Source organism: Somniosus microcephalus, chromosome 6, assembly GCF_052327205.1.
Source record: "Somniosus microcephalus isolate GS21.2 chromosome 6, FLI_Smic_1.0, whole genome shotgun sequence".
Classification (NCBI taxonomy): Eukaryota; Metazoa; Chordata; class Chondrichthyes; order Squaliformes; family Somniosidae; genus Somniosus; species Somniosus microcephalus.
The window spans coordinates 159,285,351-159,302,846 of NC_140992.1; the positions used below are offsets into that span (position 1 = coordinate 159,285,351).

General features: G+C 47.1%; 1 protein-coding gene across 1 annotated transcript in view; it reads right to left on the minus strand.

Moving 5' to 3' along the window:
* The window catches only part of LOC147116141 (septin-7-like), an 845,307-nt gene that overhangs the window by 266,167 nt on the left and 561,644 nt on the right, over window positions 1-17,496 (minus strand). The window lies entirely within an intron of this gene.

The window sequence follows — 17,496 nt, forward strand, 5'->3', positions numbered from 1 at the left end:
TGTTTGCCCTCCTGCCATCTGGGAGACACTACAGATGCATTCGCACCAGTACGACCAGATTTAGGAACAGTTTCTTTCCCAGGGCTGTCATCCTACTGAACTCCACAAACAAGCTCTAAAGCCTACACATCTGCCAATGCACTTTATTATGGTTATGTTATGTTAATATACTAGAAGCCAAATGTATGTTGAATGTTTAAATGTCTTAATCCAAATGTACACTCTCGGGAACCGCAAGCCTACATTTCGTTCTACTGCACTTGTGCACTAACAATGACAATAAAAGTTGATTTGATTTGATTGACAGTCTGTATGGGGTACAGGCTGGGTGGGATTGACACTGTCTGTATGGGGTACAGGCTGGGTGGGATTGTCTGTCTGTATGGGGTACAGGCTGGGTAGGTTTGACACTGTCTATGGTGTTAGATCCGTGTGTTAATGGAGACACGGAATGCAGGAGTTGATTTAACAAGTGTTCACTGAACAAAGTCTGGAGGTGAACTAACAACACAAGACACTACACAGGCTTATATACCCGAGTGGTCACTACTGGTACTACAGTATACAGGGGCTTCAAAAACATAGTTCCTCTTAAAGGTACATACACTACAATTCCTCCCCTTTTAGATAAATAGTACATAACATTTTAAGTAATCATTAAATAACATTATTACAAGAACAATAATATACACATTTGCTGAAGTTAATCAATTACAAATTCAGTCTCTCTGGAGGCTTAGTGACTCGGTCCGGATAACGCCTCGGTGGTGTAGTAGGTTCTTTTGGCAAGGTCGATTCAACTCAAGTCATGTTTGACAAATTTGCTGGAGTTCTTTGAGGAAGTAACATATAGGGTGGATAAAGGTGAACCAGTGGACATAGTGTATTTAGACTTCCAAAAGGCATTTGACAAGGTGCCACACAAAAGATTATTGCTTAAGATAAAAAATCACGGGATTGGGGGTAATATTCTGGCATGGATAGAGGATTGGCTATCTAACAGAAGGCAGAGAGTTGGGATAAATGGTTCATATTCAGACTGGCAATCAGTAACCAGTGGTGTTCCGCAGGGGTCAGTGCTGGGTCCCCAACTCTTTACAATCTATATTAACGATTTGGAGGAGGGGACCGAGTGTAACACATCAAAGTTTGCAGATGATACTAAGATGGGAGGGAAAGTAGTGAGTGAGGAGGACATAAAAACTTGCAAGGGGACATCGACAGGCTAAGTAAGTGGGCAGAGATTTGGCAGATGGAATACAATACTGGAAAGTGTGAGGTTATGCACTTTGGCAGGAAAAATCGTAGAGCAAGTTATTATCTTAATGGCAAGAAACTTGAAAGTACTGAAGTACAAAGGGATCTGGGGGTCCTGGTGCACGAAACTCAAAAGGTTAGTATGCAGGTGCAGCAAGTGATTAAGAAGGCCAATGGAATGTTGGCTTTCATTGCTAGGGGGATAGAATATAAAAATAGGGAGGTATTGCTTCAGTTGTACAAGGTATTGGTGAGACCGCACCTGGAATACTGCATACAGTTTTGGTGTCCATACTTAAGAAAGGACATACTTGCTCTCGAGTCAGTACAAAGAAGGTTCACTCGATTAATCCCGGGGATGAGGGGATGGACATATGAGGAGAGGTTGAGTAGATTGGGACTCTACTCATTGGAGTTCAGAAGAATGAGAGGCGATCTTATTGAAACATATAAGATTATGAAGGGGTTGGATTGGGTGGATGCAGGGAGGATGTTCCAGATGATGGGTGAAACTAGAACTAGGGGGCATAGTCTTAGAATAAGGGGCTGCTCTTTCAAAACTGAGATGAGGAGGAACTACTTCACTCAGAGGGTGGTAGGTCCATGGAATATGCTGCCCCAAAAAGCTGTCGAAGCTACATCATTACATAAATTTAAAACAGAAATAGACAGTTTCCTAGTAGAAAAGGGAATTAAGGGTTACGGGGAGCGGGCAGGAATTTGGACATGAGTCTAGGTTCGGATAGGTCATGGCCCTGTGGGTAGCGGAGCGGGCCCAGGGGCCGTGTAGCCTGATCCTGCTCCTGTTTTTGTGTGTCTAATGCTGTTAGATTCAGGAGATAGTCCTGTCATAGTGGATTGGCGGTTAGGATCAGATCAGCCATGATCTTATTGAATGGCGGAGCAGGCTCGAGGGGCCAATTGGCCTACTCCTGCTCCTATTTCTTATGTTCTTATGTTCTTATAACGTCAATGCTAGTGTGGGGTTCATCTGATTCCAGTATCACCGGATCGGAGGTAGATACTATGGGTATCTCTGCTTCATCATTAGGCGTAGAGTTGTGGTGTAGGTTGTCCTTTTTCGGATGACTCTATGATCTGGTCAGCATGGCGCCTTATTATGCTTTCTCCAATGTCCATGGTATACATCAGCGGTCCTAGTCGTGTGCAAATAGTTCCAGGCTGCCATTTCTCGGTACGGTAGTCCCGGGCCAAAACTGGTTGACCTATCTGGAAGGTTCTAGTTGGCCTTTCATTCATGCTTTGAAATTGTCGGTTCTCTACGTCCCTTCTGACGTTTGGCTTGACCAAATCCAGCCGGCATCTTAGTCTTCTATTGAAAAACATCATGGCGGGGGTTTGGTTTGTAACCACATGTGTTGCATTCCTGTACGCAAACAAGAAGTTATCTACCTTATGTTGTAGATTTATGTCTTCATTACCCATGGCCTTTATTGCCTTCTTGAAGGTCTGGACAAACCTTTCAGCCAATCCATTGGTGGCGGGATGGTATGGGGCGGATGTGTAGTGCTTAACCCCATTGTTTTTTAAGAACTTCCTGAATTCTTCAGATACAAATTGCGGTCCATTATCAGAACAGATCTGTTCAGGCAGCCCATTCCTGGTGAATATGGTCCTTAATACTGTGATGGTTTTTTCCGTGGTGGTGGAGGACATCTTTATTACCTCCGGCCACTTGGAGTGTGCATCCACCGCGATTAAGAACATTGAGTCCATAAATGGACCAGCAAAGTCGATATGTACCCTTTGCCATGGAGATGAGGGCCACTCCCATGGATGTAGAGGGGCTTGTGGTGGGGCGTTTTGGACCTTCTGGCATCCTAGACAGCTCTTGGTCATTTCTTCGATGTCTCCATCGATGCCTGGCCACCACACAAACGCTCTGGCTAAGTTCTTCATTTTCACTCCACCCAGATGCCCCTCGTGAAGCTCCTTTAGCACTCTATCCTTGAGTTTGGGTGGAATCACCACTCTAGATCCACACATCAAGGTTCCTCGGCACACTGACAGCTGTTCTCTTCTTTGCGAGAATGCTGGCAATAGTGGTTCGCCATGTGCTGGCCATCCCTTCACCGTTAAATCGTAGACTCGTGAGATAGTCGGGTCATTTCGCGTTTCCTTTTCAATGGTAGAATTTGTCACCGGTAGACATTCCACTATGATCGAGTGGAGTACCTCCACTGGGTCCACTGTAGGCGCCTCTTCCACCGTTGGCAACGGTTGGCGCGATAACCCATCAGCATTCCCATGCTGTTTTGTTCCTTTGTACTCTGTCATATTGGTGTGCCCCTAGGAAAAGGGACCACCTCTGTAGCCTTTGCGCTGTCATAATGGGAACGCCCTTTTTAGGGTTGAATATGGAGACGAGGGGTTGATGGTCAGTCAACAAGGTAAACTTTTGTCCGTGTAGGTAATGGTTGAATTCCTTCACCCCCCACACCAGGCTGAGTGCCTCCCTGTCGATCTGGGCATAGTTACGCTCAGCTGAGTTCAATTAGCATGACGCAAAAGCTATCGGCCGCTCCGAGCCATCAGGGAATCTATGCGATAATACCGCTCCCATGCCGTAAGGGGATGCACCGCACGCCAGTCTGATTGGCAGTGATGGGTTGTAATGAGCCAACACTTCCCTGGACGTGATCAAGCCTTTGCATTTATGGAAGGCACGTTTACATTCTTCGCTCCATTTCCAAACTACTCCCATTTGTAGCAGTGCGTTAAGCGGGTGCAGAACCGTCGACAAGTTTGGTAAAAATTTATGATAGTAATTTACTAATCCCAGGAACGACCTTAATTGTGAGACATTTTCAGGCGCTGGGGCCTTTACGACCGCTTCAATTTTTTTCAGGTGACTTATGCAACCCTTCTTCGTTAATGACATGGCCACAATATGATATTTGTTTCTGGAAAAATTCGCATTTGGGGTGATTTGCTCGTAGACCCCGTTCTCTCAGCCTCATGAGCACCTGCTCCAAGTTGGCAAGGTGCTCGTTGTCATTTTCTCCTGTTACAAGGATGTCGTCTAGGTAGCATTGAGTCCCCGGAATCCCTTGCAGGACTTGCTCCATAGCTCTTTGCCAGATAGCCGGAGCTGATGCCACTCCGAAAACCAGTCGATTGTACTGGTACAAGCCTTTGTGTGTGTTTATCGTGAGATACTTTTTAGAGGCCTCCTCAACCTCCATCTGTAGATATGACTGTGCTAAGTCAATTTTGGTGAAACGTTTCCCTCCGGATAGTGAGGCGAAAATATCTTCTATCCTCGGAAGAGGATACTGTACCGTGAGAAGAACTGGGTTTACAGTCACCTTGAAGTCCCCACAGATGCGAACTTTTCTCTGTTCTTCAGATTTATCATTATTCAACGTTTTCTTCATGACCGGGATGATGGGTGTTGCCCACTCGCTGCAATCTACCTTGGATAACACGCCTGCTTTTTCCAAATTCTCCAGCTCTGCCTCGACGGCTGGACAAATTGCGTATGGCACCGGCCTTGCCTTAAAAAACTTGGGAATTGCCACATCTTCCACTTTTATTGAGGCGGTGGCGCCTTTCAGGGTTCCTAGTTCCTGTTGAAACACTTCTTTGGCGTTAGCCAAGATTTCTTTTAATCGTCCAGGTATGACGTCATCATCGTTTTTTTTCTTACTGGTCACCGTCAGTACCTGAATGGAGTGCCAGTCTAAACATATCTTTCTGATCCATTCACGTCCCAACAACGGCGGACCACCATCTTGCAGAACGTATAAATACAACTTCTGTATTTCCTTGCCGTTGTATACAACAGGCACCCTTATTTTCCCTCTGGGGTATACTTTCTGCCCCGTATATGTCTTCAAGACAATGGATGTGTCTTTCAAAGGTATATACGGAAATAGCCGCTCGTAATCCCGTCGAATCATGACGGTCAGAGCTGATCCTGTATCTAGCTCCATTTTGACTGGGGACCCCGCTATCGTGAGGGTAACCCAAATGGTCTGGTAATCTTCTTTGGCAATTACATTATGTAATTTGTGACAGCTTAGTCTCTTGTTTCCGGAGTCGCTATCGCTCTTCTGGTCTTCGGAGCTACTGTCCGTCATCATTTGTACCTTTCTGTACTTTTCCTTATTGACCTTTTTACTGTCAGTGGATTTCTTTCCAGATCTGCATACACGTGCAATGTGTCCCATCTTTCCGCATTGCCTGCATGCTTTGTCCTTGAACCAGCAGTCCTTCTGGTCATGGGTGGATCTGCCGCAGCGATAACATCTCTTGAAACCCCGTGTCATTTCATGGGTGCCGATGTCCTGTGGCTTTTGCTGTATCTCTGCAGCTCCTCTTGCTGCTGCTTCATATGATACAGCCACACTGAAAGCCTTGTCCAGTGTCAAATCTTTCTCAGAAAGTAGTCTTTTCTGTGTTCTTTCGCTTAGGAGACTGCAGACGAATTTGTCTCATAGAGAATCTGCCAGTCCTGCCCTGAATTGGCAGTGCTTTGACAGCTTTCGTAATTCGGTGAGGTAATCAGCGTTACTTTCATTCTTGTGCTGATTCCTCCTGAAGAATTTGAATTGTTTCGCTATCAGCAACGGTGTTGGGTTTAAGTGCTCCTGTAAGGTATCAACAATCTCCTTAAAATCCTTGTCCATCGGTTTGGCTGGAGTGATCAAGTTTCGTAACAGCCCGTATGTCCTTGCGCCCATCAGATTTAGAAGTACCGATGCCTTTTTATCATCCGCTACTTCATTCGCCTTGCAATATACCTCCACTCTTTCCACATATGTGGTCCAACCTTCTATATCACTATCGAAAGCAATAATATTGCCAGTCTTCGGCATCTTGAAAATCTAAAATGGCGCTTCCCGCGCTTTTCTTTCTTCCCCGCCGAGTTAAGATGGCACCTCCCGCACTTTCCCGCCGCTGCCGCTGCTGCCAACGCTGTTCTCCGCGGTTCCCGTTGCGACCTGCAGCTTTTCGCGGTATTTCTATATATTTTTTTATATATCGCTTCAATAGTTTCTCCGTTACTTGGAGAACCATTCCCGTCGTGGAGCGGACCCTCTGGGACTTTCCCCTCCCTCTGCTCGGTCCGAACGCCAACCTGCTTTGCAGCACCGGCCGCGCCCTGAGTGCTCCACCCTCTCTCTCTCTTTGCTTCTGCTTCCCGACTCGCTGCCCGGCCCCATTGCAGAGCCACCCGATCGAGCTCTAGCCCGCCGCAGCCCAGGAAGGATCAGTGCACTACCTGCCACCAGCCCATTTAGCTGGGGAAACCACAGACTGGAGACCAAGCCTGGCCCTCGTTTTCGAGTTTCTTCGAGTTATTTTTTTTAATTAAATTTTTTTTTTTTTTAATTTTTTTGCCTTCGACCTTCGTCTGAGGAATCGATCCCCTTGAGGTGCTGCCGAATTGCAGGTAAGTTCATTTCTAACTCATCGCCACTGTTAGATCCGTGTGTTAAAGGAGACATGGAATACAGGAGTTGATTTAACAAGTGTTTACTGAACAAAGTCTGGAGGTGAACTAACAACACAAGACGCTACACAGGCTTATATACCCGAGTGGTCACTACTGGTACTACAGTATACAGGGGCTTCAAAAACATAGTTCCTCTCAAAGGTACATACACTACATATGGGGTACTGGCTGGGTGGGATTGACACTGTCTCTATGGAGTACCGGCTGGGTTGGATTGACACTGGCTGTAAGGGATACAGGCTGGGAGGGATTGACACTGTCTGTATGCGATACAGGCTGGGTGAGATTGACAATGTATAGGGTACAGTCTGGATGGGATTGACACAGTCTATATGGGGTACAGGCTGGGTGGGATTGACACTGTCTGTATTGGGTATAGGCTGGTTGGGATTGACACTGTATAGACTACAGGCTGGGTTGGATTGACACTGTCTGTATGGGGTACAGGCTCGGTGGGATTTACACTGTATGGGGTACAGGCTGGGTGGGATTGACACTGTCGTTATAGGGTACAGGCTGGGTGGGATTGACACTCTGTATGGGGTACAGGCTGGGTTGGATTGACACTGTCTGTATGGGGTACAGGCTGGGTGGGATTGACACTGTATAGGGTACAAGCTGGGTGGGATTGACACTGTCTGTATGGGATATAGACTGGGTTGGATTGACACTGTCTGTGTGGGGTACAAGCTGGGTTGAATTGACACTGTATGGGGTACAGGCTGGGTGGGATTGACAAAGTCTGTATAGGGTACAGGCCGGGTGGGATTGACACTATATAGTGTACAGGCTGGGTGGGATTGACAGTCTGTATAGGATACAGGCTGGGTAGGATTGACACTGTATAGAGTACAGGCTGCGGTGTATTGACACTGCCTGTAAGGGGTACAGGTTGGGTGGGAGTGACACTGTATGGGGTACAGGCTGGGTGGGATTGACACTATTGGGTACAGACTGGGTGGGATTACTGTATAGGCTACAGGCTGGGTGTGATTGACACTATGGGGTACAGGCTTGGTGAGATTGACACTGTATGGGGTACAGGCTGGGTGTGATTGACACTGTCTGTATGGGGTAGAGGCAGTGCGGAATTGACACTGTATTGGGTACAGGCTGGGTGCGATTGACACTGTCTGTATGGTGTACAGGCTGGGTGGGATTGACACTGTCTGTATGGGGTACAGGCTGGGTGGGATTGACATTGTCTGTATGGGGTACAGGCTGGGTGGGATTGACACTGTCTGTATGGGGTACAGGCTGGGTGAGATTGACACTGTCTGTATTGGGTACAGGCTAGGTGGGTTTGACATTGTCTATGGGGTACAGGCTGGGTGGGATTGACACTGTCTGTATAGGGTACAGGCTGGGTGAGATTGACACTCTCTGTATGGGGTACAGTGTGGGTGGGATTGACACTGTCTGTATGGGGTACAGGCTGGGTGGAAAAAGTGCTAGTAGGTGAGCACTTTGGTGATAGTGACCATAATATGGTAAGATTTAAGGTGGTCATGGAAAAGGACAGGGATGGGCCGGAAATAAAGGTTCTAAATTGGGGGAAGGCCGATTTTAATAGGATAAGGCAGGATCTGGCCAAAATGGACTGGGATCAGCTACTTGTAGGAAAATCCGCATCGGAGCAATGGGAGGCTTTCAGAAGGGAGATTGAGATCATACAATGGCAACATGTTCCCGTAAAGGTCAAGGGTGGTTCCAAAAACCACAGGGAACCTTGGATGTCAGGGGATATACGAGAATGGATTAGGAAAAAAAGGAGGGCTTTTGGTAGATACAAAAGGCTAAAGACGGAGGAAGCCCTAGAGGAGTACAAAAAGTGCAGGGGGATACTTAAAAAAGAAATTAGGAGATCAAGGAGGGGCCATGAAATAACACTGGCGAGCAAAATAAAGGAAAATCCGAAGATGTTTTATAAGTATATTAAGGGTAAGAGGATAACTAGGGAAAAAATAGGGCCCATTAGGGACAAAAGTGGCAATCTGTGTGTGGAGCCGGAAGATGTAGGAGGGGTTCTAAATGAATTTTTTGCATCTGTTTTCACTATGGAGAAGGACGATGTAGACATAGAAATAGGGCGGGGGGACTGTGATATGCTCGAACATATTAACATTGAGAGGGAGGAGGTATTGGCGGTTTTAGCTGGCCTAAAAATGGATAAATCCCCAGGCCCGGATGAAATGTATCCCAGGCTGCTGTGTGAGGCAAGGAGGAGATTGCGGGGGCTCTAACGCATATATTCAGGACCTCTCTGGCCACAGGGGATGTGCCAGAGGACTGGAGAACCGCTAATGTAGTACCATTATTCAAGAAGGGTAGTAGGGAAAAACCGGGGAACTACAGGCCAGTGAGCCTAACATCAGTGGTAGGAAAATTATTGGAAAAAATCCTGAGGGACAAAATTTGTCTCCACTTGGAGAGGCAAGGATTAATCAGGGATAGTCAACATGGCTTTGTCAAGGGAAGATCATGTCTGACTAATTTGATTGAATTTTTTGAGGGGGTGACTAGGTGTGTGGATGAGGGTAACGCAGTGGATGTGGTATACATGGATTTCAGTAAGGCCTTCGATAAAGTCCCGCACAGGAGACTGGTCAAGAAGGTAAGAGCCCATGGAATCCAGGGTGCCTTGGCACATTGGATACAAAACTGGCTTAGTGGCAGAAGGCAGAGGGTGATGGTCGAAGGTTGTTTTTGTGACTGGAAGCCTGTGGCCAGTGGGGTACCACAGGGATCGGTGCTGGGTCCCTTGCTGTTTGTGGTCTACATTAATGACTTGGATATGAATGTAAAGGGTATGATCAGTAAGTTCGCGGATGATACAAAAATTGGTAGGGTGGTAAATAGCGAGGAGGGTAGCCTCAGTCTGCAGGACGATATAGATGGGTTGGTCAGATGGGCGGAACAGTGGCAAATGGAATTTAACCCGGAAAAGTGCGAGGTGATGCACTTTGGGGGGACTAACAAGGCAAAGGAATACACAATGAATGGAAAGACCCTAGGCAAGATGGAGGGTCAGAGGGATCTGGGTGTGCAAGTACACAGATCCCTGAAGGCGGCGGAACAGGTGGATAAGGTGTTAAAAAAGGCATATGGGATACTTGCCTTCATTAGCCGAGGCATTGAATATAAGAGCAAGGAGGTTATGATGGAGCTGTATAAAACACTGGTTAGGCCACAGCTGGAATACTGTGTGCAGTTCTGGTCGCCACACTACAGGAAGGATGTGATCGCGTTGGAGAGGGTGCAGAGGAGGTTCACCAGTATGTTACCAGGGCTGGAGCGCTTCAGCTATGAAGAGAGACTGGGCAGATTGGGTTTGTTTTCCTTGGAGCAGAGGAGGCTGAGGGGGGACATGATTGAGGTATACAAAATTATGAGGGGCATAGATAGGATGGATGCTGAGGAGCTTTTTCCCTTAGTAGAGGGGTCAATAAGTAGGGGGCATAGATTCAAGGTAAAGGGCGGGAGGTTTAGAGGGGATTTGAGAAAGAACTTTTTCACCCAGTGGGTGGTTGGAGTCTGGAACTCACTGCCTGAAAGGGTTGTGGAGGCAGAAACCCTCACAACATTTAAGAAGCATTTGGATGTGCACTTGAAATGCCATAGCATACAAGGCTACGGGCCAAATGCTGGAATATGGGATTAGATTAGACAGGGCTTGATGGCCGGCGCGGACACGATGGGCCGAAGGGCCTCTATCCGTGCTGTATTACTCTATGACTCTATGACACTGTCTGTATGGGGTACAGGCTGGGTGGGTTTGACACTGTCTATGGGGCACTGGCTGGGTGGGATTGACAGTGTCTCTATGGAGTACCAGCTGGGTTGGATTGACACTGTCTGTATGGGATGCAGGCTGGGTGGGATTGACACTGTATGCGGTACAGGCTGGGTGAGATTGACACTGTATAGGGTACAGTCTGTGTGGGATTGACACAGTCTGTATGGGGTACAGGCTGGGTGGGATTGACACAGTCTGTATGGGGTACAGGCTGGGTGGGATTGACACTGCCTGTATGGGGTACATGCTGGGTGGGATTGACACTGTATTGGGTACAGACTGGGTGGGATTACTGTATAGGGTACAGGCTGGGTGGGTTTGACACTATTGGGTACAGGCTTGGTGAGATTGTCACTGTATGGGGTACAGGTTGGTTGTGATTGACACTGTCTGTATGGGGTACAGGCAGTGTGGGATTGACACTGTATGGGGTACAGGCTGGGTGCGATTGACACTGTCTGTATGGTGTACAGGCTGGTTGGGATTGACACTGTTTGTATGGGGTACAAGCTGGGTGGGATTGACACTGTCTTTATGGGGTACAGGCTGGGTGGGATTGACATTGTCTGTATCGGGTACAGGCTGGGTTCAGCAGTGGGGTCTGTGCTGGAACCGCTCTTAATTTCCAAGATTTGGGCCATGGTGTGTCTTAAATCTTCCATCGAGGCCCATCTTTCCAGTACCCTATCATTCCAATTGAATCCCATCACTTAAGAGCCCTAACTCATGAATTTACTCCCATCCCGCCAGTACCCTAACTCTCCCATTCAATCCCATCGCTCCAGTACCCTTACTGTCCAACTGAAGTTCCTCCCACCAACACCCTAACTCATCCACTGAAGCCCATTGCTCCATTACCCTAACACTCCCATTCATTGCGTCGGACACTCGCAGACACTGTGCGTAATTTAGAGCTTACTATAGAGGTAGGATCGGCAGGTGGTCAGACACTGGGCACGAGTGGGCTGGAGCCAGTCCAGGGGGAAGGGGTAGTTCGGGGCCCAGCTCCCTGGAGGGCGGATTCGCGCACGGCTACTGCTGCACAAGACTCAGATGAGGGCCTCGATGGGCCGGCCTTCAGAAGATGGGTGATGGGCATGCAGACCGAACTGCTGAGTGCAATGGCAAGACTGCCAGAGAGCATCTTGTCAGTTTCAAGGAGCATGGAGTAGTTTGGCTCCAACATTGCACGGCACTTTGAGCACGATATTTCCAGAATGGAAATGATGGGCAACTCCATGAGAGACCTTGTGGACCCAAACATGATGCTGCGTGTAATGGGCAATAAAACTACACTGAGAGATCATTCACACTACACGGAGAGTCCATTCACACTACACGGAGAGTCCATTCACACTACACGGAGAGTCCATTCACACTACACCGAGAGTCCATTCACACTACACCGAGAGTCCATTCACACTACACGGAGAGTCCATTCACACTACACGGAGAGTCCATTCACACTACACCGAGAGTCCATTCACACTACACCGAGAGTCCATTCACACTACACCGAGAGTCCATTCACACTACACCGAGAGTCCATTCACACTACACCGAGAGTCTATTCACACTACACCGAGGGCTGGATTTTGATACTGGGGCGGGCTGGGGTCGTGTAATCCGTATTTTCTGTTAGCCACCCGATTCTAAATCGATGTGGGAGAATGATGCAATTTTAACTTAATTGGCCAATTGAGTTCCAATGTGTGGGAACCCATGGCCAATGAGTTTTTCCAGTCTGAAAGTCGCCTCCGATGACATCATCATTGCTGCTGCATTTATGGTCTGCAACAAGCCTTGCTTCTTCTGCAGACTGTCAAGCTTTTGCCCTTGCATGTTAGAGGCACCTGCAGGAAGAATGGCCAGCCAGAGACCTTGGTCTGCACCCCGCTTTGATGACGTTGCCCTGCAGGCTTTAGTAGAGTGAGCAAGAGCAAATAAAGAGGTGCTCTTCCCTTCTTCAGGGAGGAAGAAACCTCCCCAACAAACCAAGGCTGTGTGGATCCAGGTGGCAGAGGAGGTCAACTCTTTGTCAATAACCCGGAGAACCTGGCTTCAGTGCAGGTAGAGGTTTCATGACCTTCTGCGCACTGGAAAAGTGAGTATGAATTTCCCATCACCCTCAATCTGATCCCCATTGCCTCTCCTCACCAGCACTCAGCTTTAGCAATCTCTTCCTCCACATCCCACTTGACACTGACATCCAAGCACCCTTACCCATTCCCTCTCTCTCTATGGTCACATTCACCTAACTATTTGACTATGCAGCCCTCACACCCCCTATCACTGTGATGCAATTACAACTTGCAACAGACAGGGAGGGCCCTTGGTCTAGCCATCTCACTCCATCTTTGCCTCCTTCTAAGCATCTATGCTATGGATTCTCTACACTCACCCCTTCATTCTCACTCAAACACCAGTTGTCTCCCTCATTGCAGGAAAAGAGAGCTCACAATAAAAGGGAAAGAGCGAGGACAGGAGTAGGGCCACCCTCAGTAGCCCAGCTCACCACCTGGGAGGAGGCGATCCTGGAGATCGTGGGAGTGGAGGAAGATTCCCAAGTGGGAGATGGACACATCACAAACAAGCTGGTGACAGAATAGTTTTCCATCTCTCTGAATGACATTGCATGAGCCGCTGATAATGATTCTGAAGCTCTAACAGATGGACTTATGATCATCTGCAATATGCAATGTGCATGTAACCTTGGCATCACATCTCTGACTCTTTCCTTTACTCCCCTACAGGACCATCGCAAGCACGCGTCCCACTAGCCAGAAGGAAGAGCCTGAGCATCCAGACTCCTCAGGGGAAGCTGCAACCTCTGAGGGCGTAGCGTCAGCAGAATTCAGCGCACCCAGCACCAGCACAGACACTCACACCTCGGTGGGACCATCGCGAGATAGAGTAGTGTTGTCACCTGGTGTATCACAGCTCACAAGTGAGCATCAGCAGATTGTGGAGACAGGGACAGCAGTGGAGAGTCCTAGTCGGAGGGCGCAGGACTCTGCCAGCTCGGCTCAGCTGCATGTCGACCCTCTGCCTCTGGGTCCATCCATAAGATCAGCGGTGCTGGAACTCCAGGAACAGATGCAGGAGTCTCTGGCAGGTTTTGTCTCCAAGGTCACTGAGTGTGTGGAGCGAATGGAGGAGTCCATTGCGAACATGAGCAGAGCCTTTGCGGAGTCATTGGCGCATGAACGCATGAACACAGAAAGGATGGCTACCTCCGTGGAGGTGATAAGTCGCTAGAGTGCAGAAAACATGGTGAGTGTTCTGAATAGAATGACATCTCTGGAGGAGCGGTGGTCATCTATTGAACAAAGAAATCAGACCTTCATGGAAGTCCATCTGAGTAGGACAGCCAGTGCAGATACAGGTCCCCATGGCCCCCCTGATGTGCAGCAAGGTGCTCTCAAGCCAGTTACAAGCGCTGAGGGGGACCTGACCCATGAGAGGGAAGTTGGTGGCAGACATCAAGGAAGTGGGGGCTCCTCTCCAAGTGCTCACACTTCCATGCCACTGCAGAGCCCTCGGTCAGAGCCCCACCAGAGTCCACACCCAACTGAGATCGGCATCTCAACCCCTGCACAGCCGCAGGAGCAGCAGACTGTTGCCGAGCCCTCACAGGTTCGCAACCCCAGAGGACACCTGCCAAAGGTGTCGAGACAGGAGCAGCAAGAAAGTGAGCAAGGGGCCTCCACATCTGCTGAAGCCACAGGGGGAGTACAATTCACAATTCACAATTCAAATCGCTTTATTGGCATGATAAGTTACATCTTATGTTGCCAAAGCATCAAAATACATTTATGGTTTACCACATAAACGCAGTTCTATTCATACAGTGTATAAACAGGTATATCCCTGAGTGTATAAATATACTTTCGCATTGTTTATATATATTCTTTTCTTAGTTTACTGGTTGGCTCTCTGTTCATGGCAAGCTGTAACATAGCGTGCCGCCAGTGTTATACAGCTTCTCTCCTCTCCCAGTAGGAATGGGAGTTTTTGGTTGTCATTCAGATTTCTGAAATCAGGGCATATTTGTGAGAATTTTTGGTAGAAATTCTCCCTGATGCCCTGATATTTTCCACAAGCTGTGAGGAAGTGCATCTCTGTCTCCACCACTCCCTGACTGCAGTGCGAGCATATCCTGTCCTCTCTTGGCAGCCTGGTCTGCCTGTGTCTGCCTTTTTCGATCGCTAGGCTATGTTCGCTAAGTCTGTACCTTGTCAAGGTTCTTCTCAGTTTGTTATCCTTTACCATGGTCAGCTAATCAGCTATGTTGTATTGTCTGTTTAGGGCCAAGTAGCAATTGAGTTTGCTTTGGGTTTTTGTTGTTTCTGCCCAATATGTCAGATATTTTTCCTTTTGCTTAGCGACGATTGTGTTGGGTCGAATTCTTTGTGTTACCCTGTCACTGTCCTGGGGCTGGTTATTGTTAGTATTGTTAGTAGTTACTTCACTGAGTCCCAGGAATAGTTGACTGAGGGTATTCTTCTTTATGGTCAGCTCTTGGCATTTCAGGGCGTCGTAGTGATAGCATTGGGGATTGCTCATTTGTAGGTGATTCCAAAATTTGGTGGCTCTTTTTTGGATAGTGATTATTAATGGATATTGGCCTAGTTCCGCCCTGCATGCATTGTTTACTGTTTTCCTTTGAGTCCGGAGGATACTTTTACAGAATTCTGCATGTAGGATCTCAATTGGGTGTTTGTCCCATTTTGCAAATTCTTGTTGAGTTAGCGGTCCCCATACCTCACTGCCATAGAGTGCAATTGGTTCAATTACTGATTTGAAAATTTTGAGCCTAATGCTAATTGGGATTTCTATTTGGATTGATTTTTTGATGGCATAGAAAGCCCTTCTTGCTTTCTCTTTCAGTTCATTCACAGCCAGTTTGAAGTTTCCCGTAGAACTGATTTTTAAGCCCAAGTATGTGTAGTTAGTGGTTTGTTCAATTTTGGTTGTTCCTACTGTGAAATTTATTTTGGGTCCCTGATGTTTGGATCTTTGCTGGAACACAAGGACTTTGGTTTTTTGGGGATTTATTGTCAGGGCCCAAGTCTGGTACCTGCACAAATAGTCACAAGGGTAGTCACTTGGGTGAAATTTGATGTTTTATGTTAAAAAGCCATCAGATGATTACTGTAAATAAAAGAGTCCATTCGCACTACACGGAGAGTCAATCCCAGTGTGAATGGACTCTCACTGTAGTGTACTGATCCCTGTGGAACACCACTACCCACCTTCTGCCACTGTGAATAGTTACCCTTTAGTCCTATGCTCTGCTTTCTGTCCTGAAGCCAGCTAGCAATCCATTCTGCTACTCGTCCCCTGACTCCGCATTCGCTGACCTTATTCATTAGTCTATTATGGGGTACCTTATTGAAGGCCTTATGAAAATCTAGATAAATTACATCTACTGTATTACCATTGTCTACTCTCTCTGTTACCTCTTCAAAAAATTCAGTGAGGTTAGTCAAGCATGATTTCCCTTTTGAAATCCATACTGACTATTCATTATTATACTTTTTGTTTCTAAATATTCTATTCTCTCCTTTAGTAGGGATTCCATTATTTTTCTACCACAGATGTTAAGCTGACTGGTCTATAATTCTCTGGATATGTTCTAGCTCCATTCTTAGATATAGGTATATTGACCAGGACCAGGAAGAACTCCTCTGCTCTTCTTTGAACCCGATAAAGATATTAAACTTTCCGTTACATTTCGTAGAGAGACACAAGAATGAAAGAGTCGACGAAGGTTGCATTCTCTGCTCTCTGTGAAACCGAGTAATATCGTTCACTTCTCTGTGTGACTATTGCTTAAGACATTGTGTCGAGACTCGGTCGACCTCAATAGATTATTTGCAGTCAGAAGTTGGTGTCATGTCCAAGAACCTTACTGTAGCCAGGAATATTCAGTTCCCAATCCTCCCATTCTTTGAGCCAGCTCTCTGTTCTTGCCACTATAATCACAGTCCCATGTGGCGACCGATACCTGCAGCTCACCAACCTTATTTACCACGCTCCATGCATTTACGTACATGCTCTCCAAACGCATCTTAGTCTGCGTAGCATTGCTGCTCTATCTGGTCCCTCCTATTTCTGGACTGCTCTTTATTCTAATGCAGTTTGTCTCTCCCAGTTCTCGATGAACCTTGTTTCTCCATCTGATGCTTCATCTTCTCTGATGCACCATTACTCCAGCCACGCATTAACCTGCCTTGCCTTACTGTTCCTATACTCACTAGCACGTGGCACTGGGTGAATCCAGAGATTACCACCTTTGAGGTCCTGGACTACCCTCCTCCTGAAACTGTCTGGCGGACCTCATCTCTTTTCCTGCCTCTGTCATTGGTTCCCATATGGACCACAACTTCTGGCAGTTCCCCTTTTGCCCGCAAAATGTTCTGCACTCGTTCAGTGATGTCCTCCACCCTGGCACCAGGAGCAGAGGCACAATGTTATAATAACGGTCCAAAGGGAATTGGATAAATACTTGAGGGGAACATTTGCAGCTCTATGGGGAAGGAGCAGGGACGTGGGATTAATGGGCCGAATGGCCTCCTTGTTTGCTGTATCATTCTATGATTCTATAAAGGGATCTAGAGTTAGAAACACAAATCATTAAATGTATCAATGCAGCTTCACAAAACCATTAAAAGTATAATCAAAGCACTGGTGTTCATTTCTAGAGGAACAAGAACAATCGAATTCAAAAGCTGAGAAATTATGTTAGACATGTATCAAACCTTGGTTAGACCACACTCGGAGTACTGTGCACGGTTCTGGTCTCTATATTCTGAAAGGGTTTGATAGGGTCAAAACTAGGGACCGTAAATATAATAGTCACTAATAAATCCAATGATGAATTCAGGAGACACTTCTTCACCCAGAGAGTGGTTAGAATGTGGAACTCGCTACTACAGGGAGTAGTTGAGGTAAATAG